The sequence below is a fragment of the Lontra canadensis genome, unplaced genomic scaffold (genome assembly GCF_010015895.1).
Source record: "Lontra canadensis isolate GAN:19392208 unplaced genomic scaffold, GSC_riverotter_1.0 scaffold27, whole genome shotgun sequence".
Taxonomy (NCBI): domain Eukaryota; kingdom Metazoa; phylum Chordata; class Mammalia; order Carnivora; family Mustelidae; genus Lontra; species Lontra canadensis.
This window is the reverse complement of record NW_022631021.1, coordinates 1,185,619-1,205,329: the sequence shown is the minus strand read 5'-3', so window position 1 is coordinate 1,205,329 and position 19,711 is coordinate 1,185,619. Positions and strand designations below refer to the sequence as shown.

The window sequence follows — 19,711 nt, the reverse complement described above, 5'->3', positions numbered from 1 at the left end:
ACCTGAATCATACCTTAATCCATACTTTTCATCATATTTAAAAGTTAATTCAAAATTGGGGTACCTGGCTGGCTCAGTTTGTTAGACATCTGATTCAGCTCAGATCATGATCTCAAGGTCCGGGTATCAAGTCTCTTGTTGGGCTCTGCATTCAGTGGGGTGTCTGTTTCTCCCTCTTCCTCTGCCCCTCCCCTGCTTGCTTGCTCTCTCTTTCAAATGAATAAATAAAATCTTTAAAAAACAAAGAAAAAATGAAAAGAGACATGTTTCCACTTATATGAAATTCTATAAAATACAAACTATTCAGAAAGCGGATGAGAGGTTGTCTGGAGACATGAGCTGGAGAAGAATGAACTATAAAATCATTTATTTTGGGGCACCTGGGTGGCTCAGTGGGTTAAAGCCTCTGCCTTCGGCTCAGGTCATGGTCTCAGGATCCTGGGATCGAGCCCTGCATCGGGTTCTCTGCTCAGCAGGGAGCCTGCTTCTCCCTCTCTCTCTGCCTCTCTGCCTACTTGTGGTCTCTGTCTGTCGAGTGAATAAATAAAAATCTTAAAAAAAATCATTTATTTTATTTTTTTAAAATTTTATTTATTTGACAGAGAGGGATCACAAGTAGGCAGAGAGGCAGGCAGAGAGAGGGGGAAGCAGGTTCCCCACAGAGCAGAGAGCCCGATGTGGGTTCTGAGCCATCCACTGACCCACCCAGGCGTCCCAGGAATGAACTATAAAAGTACACAGGAGGGGTGCCTGGGTGGCTCAGTTGGTTAAGCATCTGCCTTCAGCTCAGGTTGTGGTCCCAGGGTCCTGGGATTGAGCCCCACATTTGGCTCTCTGTTCAGTGGGGAGCCTGCTTCTCCCTCTCCCTATATAGTATCTACCCACTTATGTTCTCTCTCTCTCAAATCAATAAATAAAATCTTTTTTTTTTTTAAGATTTTATTTTTCAGTTTGACAGAGAGAGACACAGTGAGAAAGGGAACATAAGCGGGGGAATGGGAGCGGGAGAAGCAGACTCCCTGCTGAGCAAGGATTCCCCCCGCAGGGCTCAATCCCAGGAGCCCAGGACCAAGACCTGAGCAGAAGGCAGAAGCTTAACAGCTGAGCTACCCAGATGCCCCAAATAAATAAACTCTTAAAAATAAAAGTACAGGGGCGCCTGGGTGGCTCAGTGGGTTAAGCCTCTGCCTTCGGCTCAGGTCATGATCCCAGGGTCCGGGGATCAAGCCCCGCATCGGGCTCTCTGCTCCGCAGGGAGCCTGCCTCCACCTCTCTCTCTCTGCCTGTCTCTCTGCCTACTTGTGATCTCTGTCTGTCAAATAAAAAAAAAAAAAAAAAAATCTTTAAAAAAAAAAAAAAATTACAGGGGCGCCTGGGTGGCTCAGTGGGTTAAAGCCTCTGCCTTCGGCTCGGGTCATGATCCCGGGGTTCTGGGATCAAGCCCCACATCGGGCTCTCTGCTCAGCGGGAACCTGCTTCCTCCTCTCTCTCTCTGCCTGCCCTTCTGCCTACTTGTGATCTCTGTCTGTCAAATAAATAAATAAAATCTTTAAAAATAAAAAAATAAAAGTACAGTATTTTTATTAAAAAAATAAAAGTACATAAGAAAAATTTGGGGGGTGAAAGATATGTCCATTATGTTGATTGTAGTCATGGCTTTATAGCTCTATATATATATATGTTAAAACTTACCAAGTTGTATACTTTATTTTTTTTTATTATTTTTAAAAAAGATTATTTATTTATTTATTTATTTGACAGAGATCACAAGTAGGCAGAGAGGCAGGCAGAGAGAGAAGGAGGGGAAGCAGGCTCTCCGCTGAGCAGAGAGCCCTATGTAGGGCTCGATCCCAGGCCCCTGGGATCATGACCTGAGCTGAAGGCAGAGGCTTTAACCCATTGAGCCACCCAAGTGCCCCAAGTTGTTTACTTTAAATATGTACCATTTATTGTAGAGTCTATGTCACATTTGTTTTAAAAATGTACTTGAGGGGGGGCACCTGTGTGGCTAAGTGTGTTAAGCCTCTGCCTTCGGCTCAGGTCATGATCTCAGGGTCCTGGGATCAAGCCCCACATCGGGCTCTCTGCTCAGCAGGGAGCCTGCTTCCTCTTCTCTCTCTGCCTGCCTCTCTGCCTACTTGTGATCTCTCTCTCTCTCTCTCTCTCTCTCTCTCTGTCAAATAAATAAATAAATAATCTTTTAAAAAAAATGTACTTAAGTGTTTTTCAGTGTTTATATTTTGCTGCTCAAATTTCAGGATCACATAAGGGACTCAACTGTAATTTTTCAGTGGTTAAGTTTGAGGTGGGAAAACATGCACTGTGTGTTATCAAGTTCACTTAATGTTTTAACTTAACACAAAACTGAAAAACTGTAATAAATGTACCAACTTGGGCTTTCTGAAATTCTTAAGGAATTTTCAGAATGATACATATAAAATAATAGATTGAATTTTGCTGTCAGATTAGAACATTGCTCAACAGGATGATAAATAGAGAGATGGGAAAGAATGTTACAAGAACCCTAAAGATAAAATGGAGGAAGTTAACAGAATTCTAGGCTTGGGAGAAATTCTTAGGATTTTGTTTGGATGACTAGGTATTTATGTAAATAATGGCCCCTCAGATATGTCCACATCCTAATCTCTGGAATTTGTTAATATGTTACCTTACATAGTTGAAAGGACTTTGCAGATATGATTAAACATTTTGAGATGGGGAGATTATCCTGGATTATACAGATGGGCCCAACATAGTCATAGGGGTTCCTAAGAAATTTAAGAAAGCAGAGAAACTTTCCTGGCTGTGGTCAGAAGGAGATGCGACTGCAGAAGCAAGATCAGAGACACACAGTATTGCTGTTTTGAAAATAGGAAGGAGCCGTTAGCCAAGGAATGTGGGTGGCCTCTAGAACCTGAAAAAAAAGGCAAGGAAATAGATTTTCTTCTAGAATCTCTAGAAGGAATACAGCCCTGCTAACACCTTGATTTTTTTGTCCAGAAGGCTCTATTTCTGACCCCAGAATTGTAAGATAATACATATGTTTTATATAAGCGGTTAAATTTGTAATTTGTTACTGCAGCTATAAAATACAAATATAGTATCCAAGGTTGTAGAGCTCAGAAGTAATAGTGTTTTGCCAGAGCATTGCAATGGAAAGTGAACTCTGTAATACCAGAATAACTTTTTCCATTCCTTGGGACTTGTTTTCCCTTCCGCATTTCAAATCTCATTTTTCCATAAAGTAAAATGTGTATTATTCATTAAAAAGTAATTCTAAACATAAAATATTATAGTTGGAATAAATCTTAGCTATCGTTCTAGTCTGATCTCCTGAAATTTACAGTTGGAGAAACTGAGCAACAGCCAAAGATTCCATAGCTAGTTGCCAGTAGATCGGAGCTTAAATTGAGGCATGGTTCAGTGTTCTGTCATATATACCCTTAGAAATTTGTTCTGGAATTGTGGAATATCTGAGTCACTTTTTGGAAGAGGGTGTTTACTTAGGGAGATAGATGAATCTTTGTCTAGTTGACAAGATTAATTGTGGGATTAATTTGTCACCTTGGAAGGCCCTAAGAACCTGATCCTTGAGAGATGGAATAAGTCACAGTAACAGACTTCACTGGTCAGTAACTTGACATGCATGTGGGGGAAGGTACCAGCTCAAATTGGAGGGGTTTGGGAGAAAATAAATCTTCTGGGACATCTGGGTGGTTCAGTCAGTTAAACATCTGCCTTCAGCTCAGGTCATGATTCCAGGGTTCTGGGATGGAGTCCTGCATCAGGCTCCTTGCTCAGTGGGGAGCCTGGTTCTTCCTCCGCTTGCTGCTCCCTCTGCTTGTGCTCTCTCTCTCTTTCTCTGACAAATAAAATCTTCACAAAAATAAGTAATAAAATAAATTTTCCTTATTCTTGCTTAGATCTGTTACAGTATTACAGATTCTGTTTTTGTCAGACTTCTCCCCAGACACTGCATCTGTCCTGTAATGGAAGATCTGCTCGTTCTCAGAACCCAGTGGCCACAGAGGCTTCTAGACATCAGACCTGAGAGCAAGCACTCTTTCCCTTCTCTGTCCTCCTTTGCTGTTCTCCTTTGGCACCTTTATGGTGGGGATTTAAGTTGGCCAGGGTTTTTATTCCTTCTATATAAGGTTTTGTTCACAGACCAAAAATGCTATTCTCATATAGTTTTTCTCTTGGACATAATGACCTTTGGAAAGACTATATTAAAGCCATGTCTTAAATCTGCTTAATGTATATTACAGTGCTTTAATAAGACGGTACTAGAAGAGGATACAGTATGACACAGAACTTTTATCCTACCTTTCTTCCCTCTGCATTTTAGCTCTTTAAACCACCTTTTCCTCCAGTTGTGATTTAATGTATCCTCAGAGATTGACAGCTGCCGGTAGTCTTCTGCTCTTGACTGCCCATGTTTAAGGAAAACTGATATAATTCACAAGATGAACCTGCTGTGTGTATGTATGTATGTATGTATAGCCATATATTTACATGAACTTTGGAGATATGCTAATTTTGCCAGCATTTTATTAGAACAGAATGTTATTTTGACTTTTTTTTTAATAGTTGAACACTCAGGTACAGTGTAATTCTCTAGATTTTTCAGAGTAGATTTGGAGAAGGAATGTAGTCAACTGGTAATGATATTTCAACACTAATTCCTTACCCTAGTGTCTGATATTTTACCCTTTTTATACTGACTGCTATTGAAAGTCACAATTCACTTCAATGTTTGTTGAGTGCCTCTTCTACTCCATTCACTTACACGGTGGAGGTATAAAAATGAATAGGACACATTGTCTATTTATGGACCTGTCCGTAATGTTCATAGATCTTTGTCATGTTACCTTGTTGGCTTGTTCTTAGAAATCATCAGCCAACTTGGAAGCAAACTGTTTGACCCTGTGAGTCAACCCACGGTGATAATCTCCAATGTGATACAGCTAGAATTTGACTTTTCTATCAAAAACATGAGCAAACATGTTCAGAACATGAAGTAATAGAGGCTTACTCCTGTCTTTACCCTTAGCAGAATGTAAGTTCTGAGAAGATAGAAATTGTTTTCTGTTATTTACTGCTGTGCTCCATTGCCTAGAACAGTGGCACACAGTAGGTACTCAGTAGCTGTTTGTTGAACGGCTCCTTATCTTTCAACTTTGAACTCAGATGTGTGTGTATAATGCTTTGGCTACCTGTTCCTCTATGGATACATTTACCTTATCTCCCAGTGTCCTGGATTTAGTTACATGGCCAAACTTACCTGCAGGGTAGGACACAGGTTTGTTCTAGGAAGCTTTGTGTCCTGTTAAAAATAGAGGTCTTATTAACAAGGAAGAAGTGGAGAAAAAGAGACTTGAGAATTACTGGCAGTCTCTTCCATAACTCTAACCAGTGATATCTGTCAGATGTACCTTTGAGCTAAGAGGTGCCATGATTTGGTATGGAGTAGGCTACAGCTAGTGACAGCTACAAGGCAGTGCGTAAAGTCAATAAGGTACCAGAGAAGGATTCACATGTTTCCCTGAAGTGGTGAAAGAGCAGTAAATAATTTTATTTGAACAATGGTATGGTATTAAAGGAATGAGAGGAACTGTGCTTTTGAAGTGCTGAGAGAGCTTTTTGATCTGTCATTGGTAATGTTGCTGGCTGCTTTGGGGATGGTTTGCAGTTTTTAAACTGTTCAGCTGTATTGCTAAGAGTCCTAGTAATCAGAAATGAGGCTTAGACATTAGAAGTTTGAGAACATGGTTTTATTTACTTAGTAGAAATTGCTGTATACTTTTATCTTAATTTCCATGTAGAGTCTGATAACTCCCCAACGAACATCCAGACTTCTCTCCTGAGTTCAGTCCTTATCTCTCTGCCCTCTGGGTATCTCACAAATACTCTTTGCTCAACCAGAGTTCTCTTCCTCTACATTGAAGATGCTCCAAAATGTTTGAATTAAATTTAACAGTAAAAATAAAAATTCCTGATGAGGGATGCCTGCGTAGCCCAGTTGGTTGAGCATCTATCTGCCTTTGGCTTAGTTCATGATCCTGGAGTCCCTGGGACAGAGACTGATGTCGGGCCACCTGCTCAGTGGGGAGTCTGCTTCTCCCTCTCACCCCACTCGTGCATTCTTTCCCACTCTCTCTCTCTCAAATAAATAAAATCTTTTTTTAATTAAAAAAATATTTCAGTGGTTTTACATTAACCTTAGCAATTTGTTTTAAAAAATAATAAAAGTCCTGATGAGTGGAACCGGGAATTGTTTCATCTTTTTGTCCTATGTTTGAAAAAAATCATGAAAGTAATATATGCTTATTGTTAAATGATTTAAATGCCCTAAAATAAAATTTAAGAAGTGAAAATTTCTTCCTCTCTCCCCCTTCTCCCAGATCTCATTCTCCAGAGTTAATTTTACTGGCTATTTTGATAGTAGGTATCTTTCCAAACTTTTTGTGTAACATATATGCTATTTTCCTTTGGAAAATAAGATCATATTGTAGATTGTTTGCAGCTCACCATTTACTTAATAGTACATCTTGGACATCTTCCCATCTTTTCATGTCATTATTATATCTGGAATGGCTAAGACCTTACCTGTTCTATATTAATATTTCCAGAGTTTAGCTTTCTTAACTCTAAGAAAAAAATAATAAAAAAAGGCATGTAATATTCACATAATTTGTAATCTAGTACTGTAAAATGATTGCACACACCAAAATCTACAAACAGCTGGGGAACATGGTTGGTTGCTGTGTGTAATTACAATATGGCACATTGTCACATGTATTATCCCCCTGTGATATCATCAACTGAATTTTATTTATTTACTTTTTTAATAGCCCAGTGGACCATGTTATCACTGGGCACTATGTACCATGACAATACACTTCACTTATTACAATAGTATTCTTTATCAGTGAATGAGCATTTATAAAATCTTAATTCAGCTGTTTGGATGTTTTTGGTATTTAGACTCTTAATGATTCTTTACTGTCTAAATTTCTCATCCTTTTCAAAGACTGTATTTTTGTGGTATGAATTTGCCAGATTTTATTTAAATACTCCCACGACCATTTTATTGAGGAAAAACTTTAGGATACTTTTATTTAGCCCTATGGTAAACTTAGTGGTAACTTAAGCAGTCTGTAACTGTTTGATGAACAAATCCATGCTTGACTCTTTCCCCTATGTATTTAAGTCTTTCTGATCCTTTCTTCTTAAGCCTTTGCTTTCTTTTTCCCTTTTACCTAAAGCATTTCACCTTTTCCTTTGGTAAGCCTAGTGCAAGTATCACATGGCTCACCTGTCACTTTTGCATCTTTATGCATTCCCCTTCTACTTAACTTGTAACTCATTATATGCTATCTTCTCTCATTTCAGTTTCTTAACCTCCCAGCCTTTACCTCTGCCCAGTGCCTATGGGAGATCCTAGGGGAATCCCTGGATCTCCCAGCAATTCCCCTGCACAAAATTTAAAAAAAAAAAAATTTTTAGCCAAATACTTATTCATAGATGTCCCATTTTATTCTAAGTAGAATCCCTGAATATTTGAGAAGTAATTGTATCCACAGAATAAAGACATGTAAGAAAAATGTGCAACCAGATATTAAGAGTATACAAAAATCAAAAACTTTGCTTTAAAAGATACTTTGAACAGAGTAAATGAAATAATGGACATAGCTGATAATCAAATGGTGATCTAGACATTCCATTAAAGAAAATCTCAGAATATAGAGCAAAAAGCCAATGATGGAATCTAAGAGAAAAGCTTAATGTTTCTTAACTTTTTGTGCACATTAGAATCATCTGAGATACTTTTTAAAAACACTGATGTGGGAGAGGGAAGATGGTGGAGGAGGAGTAGACTGAAATGACATCAGATCGCAGGAGTTCAGCTAGATAGGTATTAAACCATTCCAAACACATTCAAACTCAGCAGGAAATAGAGAAGAAGAGCAGCAATTCTAGGAACAGAAAATTGATCGCTTTCTCAAAGGTAGGAAGTGCAGAGAAGTGAATCCAAAGCAGTGGGAACATAGACCGCAAGGGGAGGGGCCTGCTCCTGGGAGGCGGGGGAGCAACAGAGCACAAAATCGGAACTTTTAGAAGTCTGCTCCACTGAGGGACATCATTCCAGAGGCTAAGTGGGGGTGGAGCCCTCACAGGGACAGTGTGGTCTCAGGTCCCGCGGGGTCACAGAAGGATCAGGGGTGTCTGAGTGTAGCAGAGCTCCCAGGTATTGGAGCAGAGAAGCTGACTACAGAGACAGAGCCGAGGAGTGAGCTCTCAGCTTGGGGTTACATTAAACTGTGATCCTCGGCACAGTCCCACCGCTGCTCTTTGAGCAGGGACCCCACAAGTGGCAGATCTGGGGAGACTCACCTTCCTTCTCTGGAGGCAGGAATCTGCTGGGTTTGGAGACTCCAAATAGGACCATGTGTCAGACACAAGTGCTCAGTCACAGGCTGGATGAGCTTGGAGCATGGGTGGAGACCAGGGAGATGAGAGGGATTGACTACTTTTCTCTGAGGGCACACTGAGGAGTAGGGCCCCGAGCTCTCGCCTCCTCCAGGCCAGAGATTGGGAGGCTGCCATCTTCATTCCCATCCTCCAGACCTCTATGGAAAACATTCAGGGAAAAAAAGCTCCAAGAGCGAACCTGAGCAGATTACCTAGCCTGGCCCCTAGCAAGGGTGGTGCAGTTCCACCTCTGGGCAAAAACATTTGAGAATCACTGCAACAGGCCCCTCCCCCAGAAGATTAGCAAGAACATCCAGCCAAGACCAAGCTCACTGATCAAGGAGAACAACGGAACTCCAGAGCTAGGGGAAAGCAACCCATAGAATTCCTGGCTTTTCCCCCAGGATCCTTTAGTCTTCCAAATTAAATTTTTTAAATTTTATTTTATTTCTTATTCTATTTCTTTTCTTTTCTTTTTTTTATTTGTTTATTTGACAGAGAGAGAGTGAGCACAAGCAGGCAGGAGTAGCAGGCAGAGGGAGAGGGAGAAGCAGGCTCCCTGCTGAGTAAGGATCCTAACATGGGGCTTGGTCCCAGGACCCTGGGATCATGACCTGAGCCGAAGGCAGTTGCTTAACCAACTGAGCCACCCAGGCCCCCCTCTTATTCTATTTCTTTAACTTTTCCTCTTTCCTCTTTTAACGTTTTTTAACTAGTTTATCTTAACAATACCTTTCTAAAAAAAAACACCTTTTTAAACCTTCATTGTTAAAGTCATATTTTATCCCTTCATTGTATTTAACCTTATTTTCCGTATACATATAGGTTTTTTTTCCTAAAAAATTTTTGGATACAATTTCTTACAGTAGATCAAAATATACCCTAATCTAGCATACGGCTTTGTTTTCATCTCCAGCCTGAGCACATTCCCTCCTGTTTTCTTTTTTTGAATGAACTTATCAATTCCTTTTTTAGAATTTAAAAAAAATTTTCATCTTGACAGTCATATTCCATCCCTTCATCATGTTTACCCTTATTTTTATATATATATATAGGTGTATGTGTGTATATATATATATTTTCTTTCTTTAAAATTTTGGGAGGTTGTTTCTTTTTTTCTTTTTATAATTTCTAATTTTTTTTATTAACATGTAATGTATTATTAGCCCCGGGGGTACAGGTCTGTGAATTGCCAGGTGCACACACTTCACAGCACTCACCATAGCACATACCCTCCCCAATGTCCATAACCCCACCCCCCTCTCTCAACCCCCCTCCCCCCAGCAACCCTCAGTTTGTTTTGTGAGATTAAGAGTCTCTTATGGTTTGTCTCCCTCCCAATCCCATCTTGTTTCATTTATTCTTTTCCTACCCCCCAATCCCCCACATTGCCTCTCCACTTCCTCTTATGAGGGAGATCATATGATAATTGTCTTTCTCTGATTGACTTATTTCGCTAAGCATAATACCCTCTAGTTCCATCCACGTTGTCTCAAATGGCAAGATTTCATTCCTTTTCATGGCTGCATGGTATTCCATTGTGTGTGTGTGTGTGTGTGTGTGTGTGTGTGTGTACAGATAGATCTATCTTAGATCTATCTATATCTGTATACACACATACATACATACATACCACATCTTCTCTATCCATTCATCTGTTCATGGACATCTAGGTTCTTCCCATAGTTTGGCTATTGTGGACATTGCTGCTATAAACATTTGGGTGCATGTGCCCCTTCAGATCACTACATTTGTCTTTATCTTTACATTTGTCTTTATCTTTAGGATAAATACCCAGTAGTGCAATTGCTGGGTCATAGGGTAGCTCTATTTTCAACTTTCTGAGGAACCTCAATGCTGTTTTCCAGAGTGGTTGCACCAGCTTGCATTCCCACCAACAGTGTAGGAGGGTTCCCCTTTCTGGGAAGTTGTTTCTTCTAAGAGACCAAAATACACCCAAGTTCAAGTGGGTAGCTCTGTTTTATTTATACACACACACACACACACACAAACACACGCACACATACATACATACATTTTTTCCCCCCTTTCTCCCCTTTTCTTCTCCCCCTGGTTTTGGATCTCTTCTGATTTGGTTAGCGTACATTTTTCTGGGGTCTTTGCCACCCTTTTCGTATTTTAGTCTCTCGTTCATATATTATCTGGATAAAATGACAAAGCGGAAAAACTCACCATAAAAAAAAGAACTAGAGGCAGTACCAATAGCTAGGAACCTAACCAGTACAGACATTCAGAACTAGAGTTTGGAATGACAATTCTCAGGATGCTAGCTGGGCTCGAAAAAGGCATGGAAGATATTAGAGAAACCCTTTCTGGAGAAACAAAATGCCTTTCTAGAGAAAGAAAAGAACTAAAATCTAACCAAGTTGAAAGAGTTCAATGGAAAAAAGACAGTCTCTTCAACAAGTGGTGTTGGGAAAATTGGACAGCCACATGCAGAAGAATGAAACTGGACTATTTCTTTACACCACACACAAAAATGGATCCAAATTGGCCAAAAGAGCTCAGTGTGAGACAGGAATCCATCAAATACCTTGAGGAGAACACAGGCATCAACCTCTTCGACCTCAGCTGCAGTAACTTCTTTCTAGGAACATTGCCAAAGGCAAGGGAAGCAAAGGCAAAAAGGAACTATTGGGACTTCATCAAGATCAAAAGCTTTTGCACAGCAAAGGAAACAGTCAACCAAAAGACAGCTGACAGAAGGGGAGAAGATATTCGCAAATGACATATCAGATAAAGGGCTAGTATCCATAATCTATAAAGAATTATCAAACTCAACACCCAAAGAACAAATAATCCAATCAAGAAATGGGCAGAAGACATGGACAGACATTTCTGCAAAGAAGACATTCAGTTGGCCAACAGACACATGAAAAAGTGCTCCACATTACTTGGCATCAGGGAAATACAAATCAAAACCACAATGAGATGTCAGATTGGCTAAAATTAACAAGTTGGGAAATGACAGATGTTGGCGAGGATGTGGAGAAAAAAGAACCCTCCTACACTGTTGGTGGGAATGCAAGCTGGTGTAGCCACTCTGGAAAACAATATGGAAGGTTCCTCAAAAAATTGAAAATAAGCTACCCTGTGATCCAGCAATTGCACTACTGGGTATTTACCCCAAAGATACAAATGTAGTGATCTGAAGGGGCACGTGCACCCAAATGTTTATAGCAACAATGTCCGTGATAGACAAACTATGGAAGGAACCTAAATGTCCATGAACAGATGAATGGATAAAGAAGATGTGGTGTATGGGATGCCTGGGTGGCTCAGTTGATTAAGCAGCTGCCTTCAGCCCAGGTCATGATCCCAGCATCCTGGGATTGAGTCCCACATCGGGCTCCTTGCTCGGCGGGGAGCCTGCTTCTCCCTCTGACTCTGCCTGCCACTCTGTCTGCCTGTGCTCTCTCTCTCTCTGATAGATAGATAGATAAATAAATAAATAAAAGAAGATGTCGTGTATATATATATATACAATGGAATGAACAGATGAATGGATAAAGATGATGTGGTGTGTTGCATAGTATTCCATACAATGGAATACTATGCAACCATGAAAAGGAATGAAATCTTGCCATTTGCAATGATTTGGATGAAACTAGAGGGTATTATGCTTAGCGAAATAAGTCAATCAGAGAAAGGCAATTATATGATCTCCCTGATATGAGGAATTTGAGAGGCAGGGTTGGGGGTTTGGGGGGTAGGAAAAGAATAAATGAAACAAGATGGGATTGGGAGGGAGACAAACCATAAGAGACTCTAAACTCACAAAACAAACTGAGGGTTGCTGTGGGGAGGGGGGATGTGGCGAGGGTTGTTGGGTTATGGACATTGGGGAGGGTATGTGCTATGGTGAGTGCTGTGAAGTGTGTAAGCCTGACGATTCACAGACCTGTACTCCTGGGGCAAATAATACAGTATACGTTAATAAAAATAATAATAAAATAAAAATGCTAATGCCCTTAGGGCACCTGGGTGCCTCAGTCAGTTGAGCGTCATCCAGCTCTTGGTTTCTGCTCAGGTCATGATCTCAGGGTCATGAAATAGAGCACTGAGTTAGGTTCCATGCTCAGCGTGGGGTCTGCTTGATATTCTCTCCCTCTCCTTTTTGCCCCTCCCACTCATGTGTGCTCTGTCTCTCAAACAAATAAATAAATCTCAAACAAAAAACCCCACTGAGGCCCCGGCCCCACCCCAGACCAATTAAATGCAGATTCTCTGCTAGTGGGGTGCTGGCATCAGTGGCTTTTTTTTAAAGCTTCCCAGATGATTCTCATGTTTATCCCATGTTTAGAAATATGCTTAAGAGATTTGAAGGATAAAACTGAGATGTGTACAGTCTGTCTAGTAAGACTTTGAAGTAGAGGACAATGAAGGAAATGAAATAATAGTAGGAACTTCCCTGAGATCCCCAAAGACTCATCTTAAGCAATTAAAGACCAGGATATCAAGGCTTCTGTGGGAATTAAGGAAAGAAGTCAAATACCACAATATATCCTGTGATAAGTCTGAACCCCAGGAATAAAGAAAATCCTTATACCCTTTATAAAGAATGAGAGCCACCTTGTACACTAGGGAGAGAAGGAAACCTGCCCAACCTAATTGGTCCAAACATGGCTTCTTGACCCAAACATGGCTTCTGCTTTCTTCCCTAGACGTGGTTCTCTGCTTAATTTCTCTTGCCCACTCCTGCTTTTGAAAATGCTCACCCAAGACTCCTTTGGGAAGAGCTCTTCTTACAGTTGCTGTTTAAAAGCCAGTTTGTGCTTCTTTGTCCTCTCCTTCAATCTGATCCCTTCTGCCTTCTAATTCGGTAACACCTTTTCTTGTTTTCCAGCTCAGTCAGAGCTTTATCGATTTTTCTATAATTCCAAGGCCCTCTTGGAGAAAGTTGGTAATTTAGTACTGTCTTTCAACCTTTGGAATTTGGATGGTCTAATATTTTCTAGATTTTTTTTTTGTTTTAATACTAATATAATACTTGAGAACAGTAATTTATCGAAGTAGTCAGTGACAGAGTAATTATAAATTTGGGGGCACCTGGGTGGCTCAGTCATTAAGCATCTGCTTTTGACTCGGGTCATGATCCCAGGGTCCTGAGATCAAGCCTCGCATCAGGCTCCCTGCTCAGTGGGAAGACTGCTTCTCCCTCTCCCACTCCCCCTGTTTGTGTTCTCTCTGTTAAATAAAAAATAAAAATCTTTTTAAAAATTATAAATTTGGTCTGTTAACTTTGCTTTCTTCAGTAACTACTTGACCTGAGAAAAGCAAGTGTAGCAAAACATTGGATGTATCTAAGAGATGGAATAAAGGAGGCAGTAGTTTGTAGCAATAATGTGGTAATTCTGTTGAGGATTCTTTTTCCTCTCCTGTCTTCTTAACTGGACATCTGAGTCTTAGGTCCCTGAAGAGTTGATGCCATGGTCCCTGCTGGAGGCCGGGCTCAGCACTTTTGATGTACACGGAGGATGTACACTGGAAATGAGCAAGGCATCTTCAGTTAAGAGGATTAAAGAGAGAAGTTAAGTCTGGATGACTGTTCTGTTAATTTCTGTCTTGCTCTGGCCTCAGACTTATTTCTTTTTTAAAAGAGCGGGGGGAGGAAGGGCAGAGGGAAAAGGAGAAGCAAGCTCCGTACCTAGCCGGGAGCCCCACGTTGGGCCTCCATCCCAGGACTCTGAAGTCATCCAGGACTCCAAGATCATGACCAGAGCTGAAGGCAGACACTTAACCGACTGAGCCACCCAGACCCCTCTTTTTTCTTTTTTCAATTGTGCTTAAATATACATAACATAAAATTTACAGTTTTTACCATTATTAAATGTACAGTGCAGTGACAGTAACTACATTCACACTGTTGTGCTATTATTACCACTTTTGTTCTCCAGAATGTTTTCACCTTCCCAAACAGAAGCTCTGAACCCATTAAACAACAGTCCATGCCCCCTTCCTCCAGCCCCTACTAACCTCTATTTTACTTTCCTGTGTCTATGAATTTGCCTATTCTGGGTACCTCATTAGAAGTAGAGTCCTAGAATATTTGCCGTTTTGTGTCTGGTTTATTTCACTTAGCATAATGTTTTTAAGGTTTATCCATGTTGTAGCATGTGTCAGCATTTTATTTTTATGGCTGGATGGTTTAATCATACATATAAGCACAGGCACCATATTTTGTTTATGGACACTTGGATTGTTTCCACCTTCAGGCTGTTGTGAAGAGTGCTGCTCTGGAGATTGTTGTGCAGCTCTCTGCTTTCAGTCATTTTGAGTGTATGTCCAGGAGTGGAATAGCTGGATCATAATGGTAATTCTGTGTGGAACATTCTGATGAACCACAAAGGATGTGCCATTTTATATTCCCACCAGCAATGCATGAGGGTTCCAGTTTCTCTACAGTCTCCCCAGACATTTGCTATTTTCCATTTTTGAAAATAGCTATTCTGATGGGTGTGAAAGTATCTAAGGGGCAGCATAACATGTGATCCCAAAATATGCCACTTGGGCATGTGGACTCTTTTGAGCGGAAGGCAATTGAGGTCTAACAGATTGAGGAAGAGGTAGGTTGATTGATCGATTCAGTCATACATACATACATACATACATACCTCTCCCTGCGCTGCCTTAAAGAATTTACATGGAGGGCCTGTACCAGGATGGGAGCTAATACCAGAGATAACTTTTTATATAAAAAAAGACTTACCTGCATGGCAGGGCAAACATTTGTTTACCAAACATTTGTTCCTCCCATCATCCTGTGAATTGTCTTCCTCCCCTTTGAAGCCCCACACCCCTACTCCCTTCTCCTTCGCTCAGGATGGCTCATAACACGCAGTTGCTTATGTGTCTGGGAACTTCATATCTTTGGGGTTCCCATAGGTTCAAAATTTGGGTTTTTTTTTTCTTGTTTATCTTATGCCAACTTAAATATTAGACCAGCGAAAGAACCTGGAAGGGAAGAAGGGGAAAGTTTTCCTCCTCACGTATTTCATTGTGATTTTTATTTGCATTTCCCTAAAAACTAATGATGTCGAGCATCTTTTCATGTGTTTATTGGCCATTTGTACATCTTTTCACAGGTTGCTTTTTTGAAGGAGAAAAAAATGTATGGCCATGTGTGGGAATATCAGTCATCATCTTCCCATTCCCCATACTAGTGTGGAGGAAGGAAGTTAACTTGGGGAAAATAGATGGCTAAACATAGTGTGCAGCTTCATATTGATGTGTAGTCTGTCCTCGGATGTGATCTTGTTTCCTCTGCTTGCATATTTATCCTTTTTGTATGTGTATCTTGTCTACAAAGAGATAATTCCTCTTGACACTCCCATGTGTTAATGGGCTTGAATGTTTTGACAGAGTCATGGGGTTGAAAGTCAATGAGGGCTTTCTGGTTCATCCTTACATGGGTATTTTCAAAATTAAATTATTGCATTTCGTTACAAGTCCTAGGGTATATCTTTTTCCTTGTGTGTTTTCTTTCTTTTATGTTTTAGTTTTTTTTTTTTAATTTATTTATTTGACAGAGAGAGATCACAAGTAGGCAGAGAGGCAGGCAGAGAGAGAGGAAGGGAAGCAGGCTCCCTGCTGAGCAGAGAGCCCGATGCGGGGCTCCATCCCAGGACCCCGAGATCATGACCTGAGCCGAAGGCAGCGGCCCAACCCACTGAGCCACCCAGGCGCCCCTATGTTTTAGTTTTAAGAGGCTGAAAGCTGTTATGGCCCAGGCATCTGCGGTACTTAGAAAGAATGCTATTGTTGTTTTTCTTTGCCATTAACAAAGATTCCAGTTCTGATATTCTTTTTTTGTCTTCTCTCTGAAAACTCTCCTGTTAGTAGGATAATCTGATTCAAGTTATCTATATTTTAACAGAGAACAACACAGTGAGTAATACACATGGAGAACTAATGGATAATGCTTTAAAATGATTTCTCAAAAAAAAATTGATTTCTCATTTGGGGGATCTGACAATTTAGTTATGTTAACTGAATTTTTCAATACAGTGTTGGTGAAATTTTAAGCGCATTCTCATTTTTCTGTTATGTCTCAGGTGTTTGCTGACTTGCACTTTGGAGAGTGCCTGCTTATCTGGCATGTCCATAACAGAACTGTGTGTTCCCTCTCTGATGTACTGGGTAGGAGTTTCCCCCCTTTGGACAGTTCAGAACAGTGAGCTTTATCATAGATTAATATCCATAGCTACATAGTGATTTTAAATCCAGAATAAACCCAGAGTAGGGGAAAGAAGAAAAGCCTCCCTTATGAAAAAAGGGAAACTTTCTCAGTGTGTCTTGCAGATTTTCAGGAATTGTCTCATCTTATTGCCTTTTTTCATATAAGACTAGGTCAAGGAAGAAGGTTTTTTAAAAATTTGTTTTGTTTGTTTATAAAAATCTGTACCCCAAAGGACAAATTGAAATTGATGGGAGAAACTTGAAGAGTTCAGTTTATTTCTTTATTGTTCCAGATTTATCTGCCTTTGAAAGTTGAAAGGTGTTTCATTGTTTTTTATATTTGTGTTTTAATTACTCGTGCTACCCCTTTTCATATACTCCATACTACTCGGAACTATTGTCTGAGATTACAATTACTTGCATCCCTTTAAGTGTTAGAACCAAATGTGAAGACCAAATTCCTTTATCAAATGAGACTTATAAAGTTAACAAATCAACTTCTAAGTTCTCTATTGAATTTTAGCAAGCTGTTGTTTCCAAGGGGTAAGGTTAGAACCAAAAGAAATGGCTTTTTAAAGATTTATTTATTTGATAGAGTGATGTGAACAAGTAGGAGTGGCCGGGACCGGGGGGAGGTGTTGCGGGTAGCGGGAAGGGCAGAGATTGTCAAGCAAACTCCTGGCTGAGCACAGCCTAATGACCCTGAGATTATGACCTAAGCTAAGATCAAGAGTCAGACACTTAACTGACTGAGCTGTTTTTTGATTGACAATATTTTCATTTAAAAATGTAGTGTACCCCCAATTGATAAGAATTAAAAAGAAAGGCAATGCCTTCGGATGTGGGGTAGTCAAGCTTTTTCAGAACTTTTAGTTTTTTTGTGGTATTTGTGCTTGCGTGCACACGCATACACACACACTCTCTCACTCTCCCTCTTAAATGATATGAAAGTAAGTAGCAGACGTCATGACATCTCACACCTAAATAATTCAGGATGTGTCTCCTAAGAATGAGGATATTATTCTACATAGGACCACAATACTGTATCACACTCTAGAAAGTTAACATTATAAAGTAATAATATCTAATGTACAGTCTCATTTTTTTAAGTCTTTCTAATTCTCCCCAAAATATGCTTTTATAACACTTTCGTCCCCCTAATCCAGTTTCTAGCCACAGATCACACATCTTATTTGGTTGTTGTATCTTTTTAGTCGTGTGTGTGTGTGTGTGTGTGTGTGTGTGTGTGTTAGTCACCATAAAACACATCATTAGTTTTTGATGCAGTGTTCCAAGATTCATTGTTTTTGCACCACACCCAGTGCTCTGTACAATATGGGCCCTCTGCAATACCCACCACCAGGCTCAACCATTCCCCCACCTCCCTCCCCTCTAAAACCCTCAGATTGTTTCTCAGAGTCCATAGTCTCTCATGGTTCATCTCCTCCTCCAATTTGCCCCAATTCACTTTTCCTTTCCTTCTCCTAATGGTTGTTGTATCTCTTTGATCTCCTTTAAACTGGGACAGGCCCCCTATCTTTTTTTGAGTGAGGGATACGTTCATAACGTTAACATTTTGAGGCATCTAGTCCAGTGGTCTTACATGATATTCCACAACTGATTTTTCTTTTTAAGATTTTATTTATTTGGCAGAGAGAGACACAGAGGAGAGGGAACGCAAAGCAGGGGGAGCGGGAGCGGGAGCGGGAGCGGGAGCGGGAGAGGGAGAAGGAGAAGGCAGGCTTCCCGCTGAGCAGGGAGCCTTATGTGGAACTCTCTCCCAGGACCCTGGGATCATGACCTGAGCCGACGGCAGCCACTTAAGGACTGAACCATCCAGGCACCCTTGTCTTTTCTTCTTGATTAGTTTCAGATTAAATACTTTTGGTAGGAATACTACATGTGTAGTTCCCATTCCATCACATCACATCACAATGTAGTTCCCATTCCATCCAGGAGGCACAGTGATCGCCGTGTTTTATTTTTTGGTAATGCACCATTTGGTCATGATGCAGACTGCTTGTGCTAAGGGGTATCTGTCAGATCATTGGAAAGCACTTTTTCTTTATTTAGTAATCTGAAGGTTCATGCTTTGAGACTGTATGGCTGTCCTGTTCCCTATAATCTTCCACCTGTTTATTTTAATTTTCTCATTGATTTTTTTTTTTTTTAAGATTTTATTTATTTGACAGAGAGAGATCACAAGTAGGCAGAGAGGCAGGCAGAGACAGAGAGAGTGGGGAGCAGGCTCCCTCCCGAGCAGAGAGCCGGATGTGGGGCTTGATCCCAGGACCCTGGGATCATGACCTGAGCCGAAGGCAGAGGCTTTAATCCACTGAGCCACCCAGGAGCCCCTCTCATTGATTTAATTCAAGATTTGCCAGGGGTCTATTGATGGATGTCAGTTTATCTATGAAGGTCAAGGCATTTTTTTATGTCAATGGATTTTTCCAGGAGTAAGATTCATGACTCCCCAAATATTTAAAAGATCTTTTCCTCTCTGTTTTGGAGGTGCCTTCTACAAGTCCCCATGCATTAGAGAAGTCTGTCATAAGCAGCTGGTTACTAGAAGCTGGGAACCAACCCTGTTCATGTAATTTTCTTAATTATCTAGCCTAGCATCACATACAGCTGGGTACGTAATTTCTGTTGTTGTTTGTCTGAGAATGCTTTGTTCTGGCCTCTCCCTTATCCCGAGCCAAGCATTTGGATCTTTTGTGTTTGGTATAAACTGTACTAGAAAATTAAGCAAAGGGGCTTAGCCCCTGGTCTTTGGTGTTCTCTTTGAAGATTTTTGGACACAGCAGAATTTGATTTGTCTTTGTTGACACTGAAGTAAATTTAGGTCAGTTGGAAATGAGTGAAAACACTGCATGTGTTATTATTATATATTGACTTTAGGGAGCTTTATCCATTATTATTAGCCTAATAGGGAATAGCTGTAGCGTGATTAATCCTTGACTTTCCCCGCTCAACCAGGGGAGCCGTGTGGAATCATTCATGGCGGTAGCCAGTGAGGTGTGTTTTGTTGCATCTA

General features: G+C 40.5%; 1 protein-coding gene across 6 annotated transcripts in view; it reads left to right on the top strand.

The window, feature by feature from the left end:
* FKBP5 (FKBP prolyl isomerase 5) overlaps positions 1–19,711 on the top strand; it is a 115,687-nt gene that overhangs the window by 40,557 nt on the left and 55,419 nt on the right. Inside the window, exon 1 of one of the 6 annotated variants that reach the window (XM_032864315.1) lies at positions 6,875–6,885. The exons of the other annotated variants lie outside the window; for them this stretch is intronic. The gene's annotated coding sequence lies outside the window, so the exon portion shown is untranslated. Of the gene's footprint in view, positions 1–6,874; positions 6,886–19,711 lie in introns of those variants that run through there. 6 annotated transcript variants of the gene reach the window in all.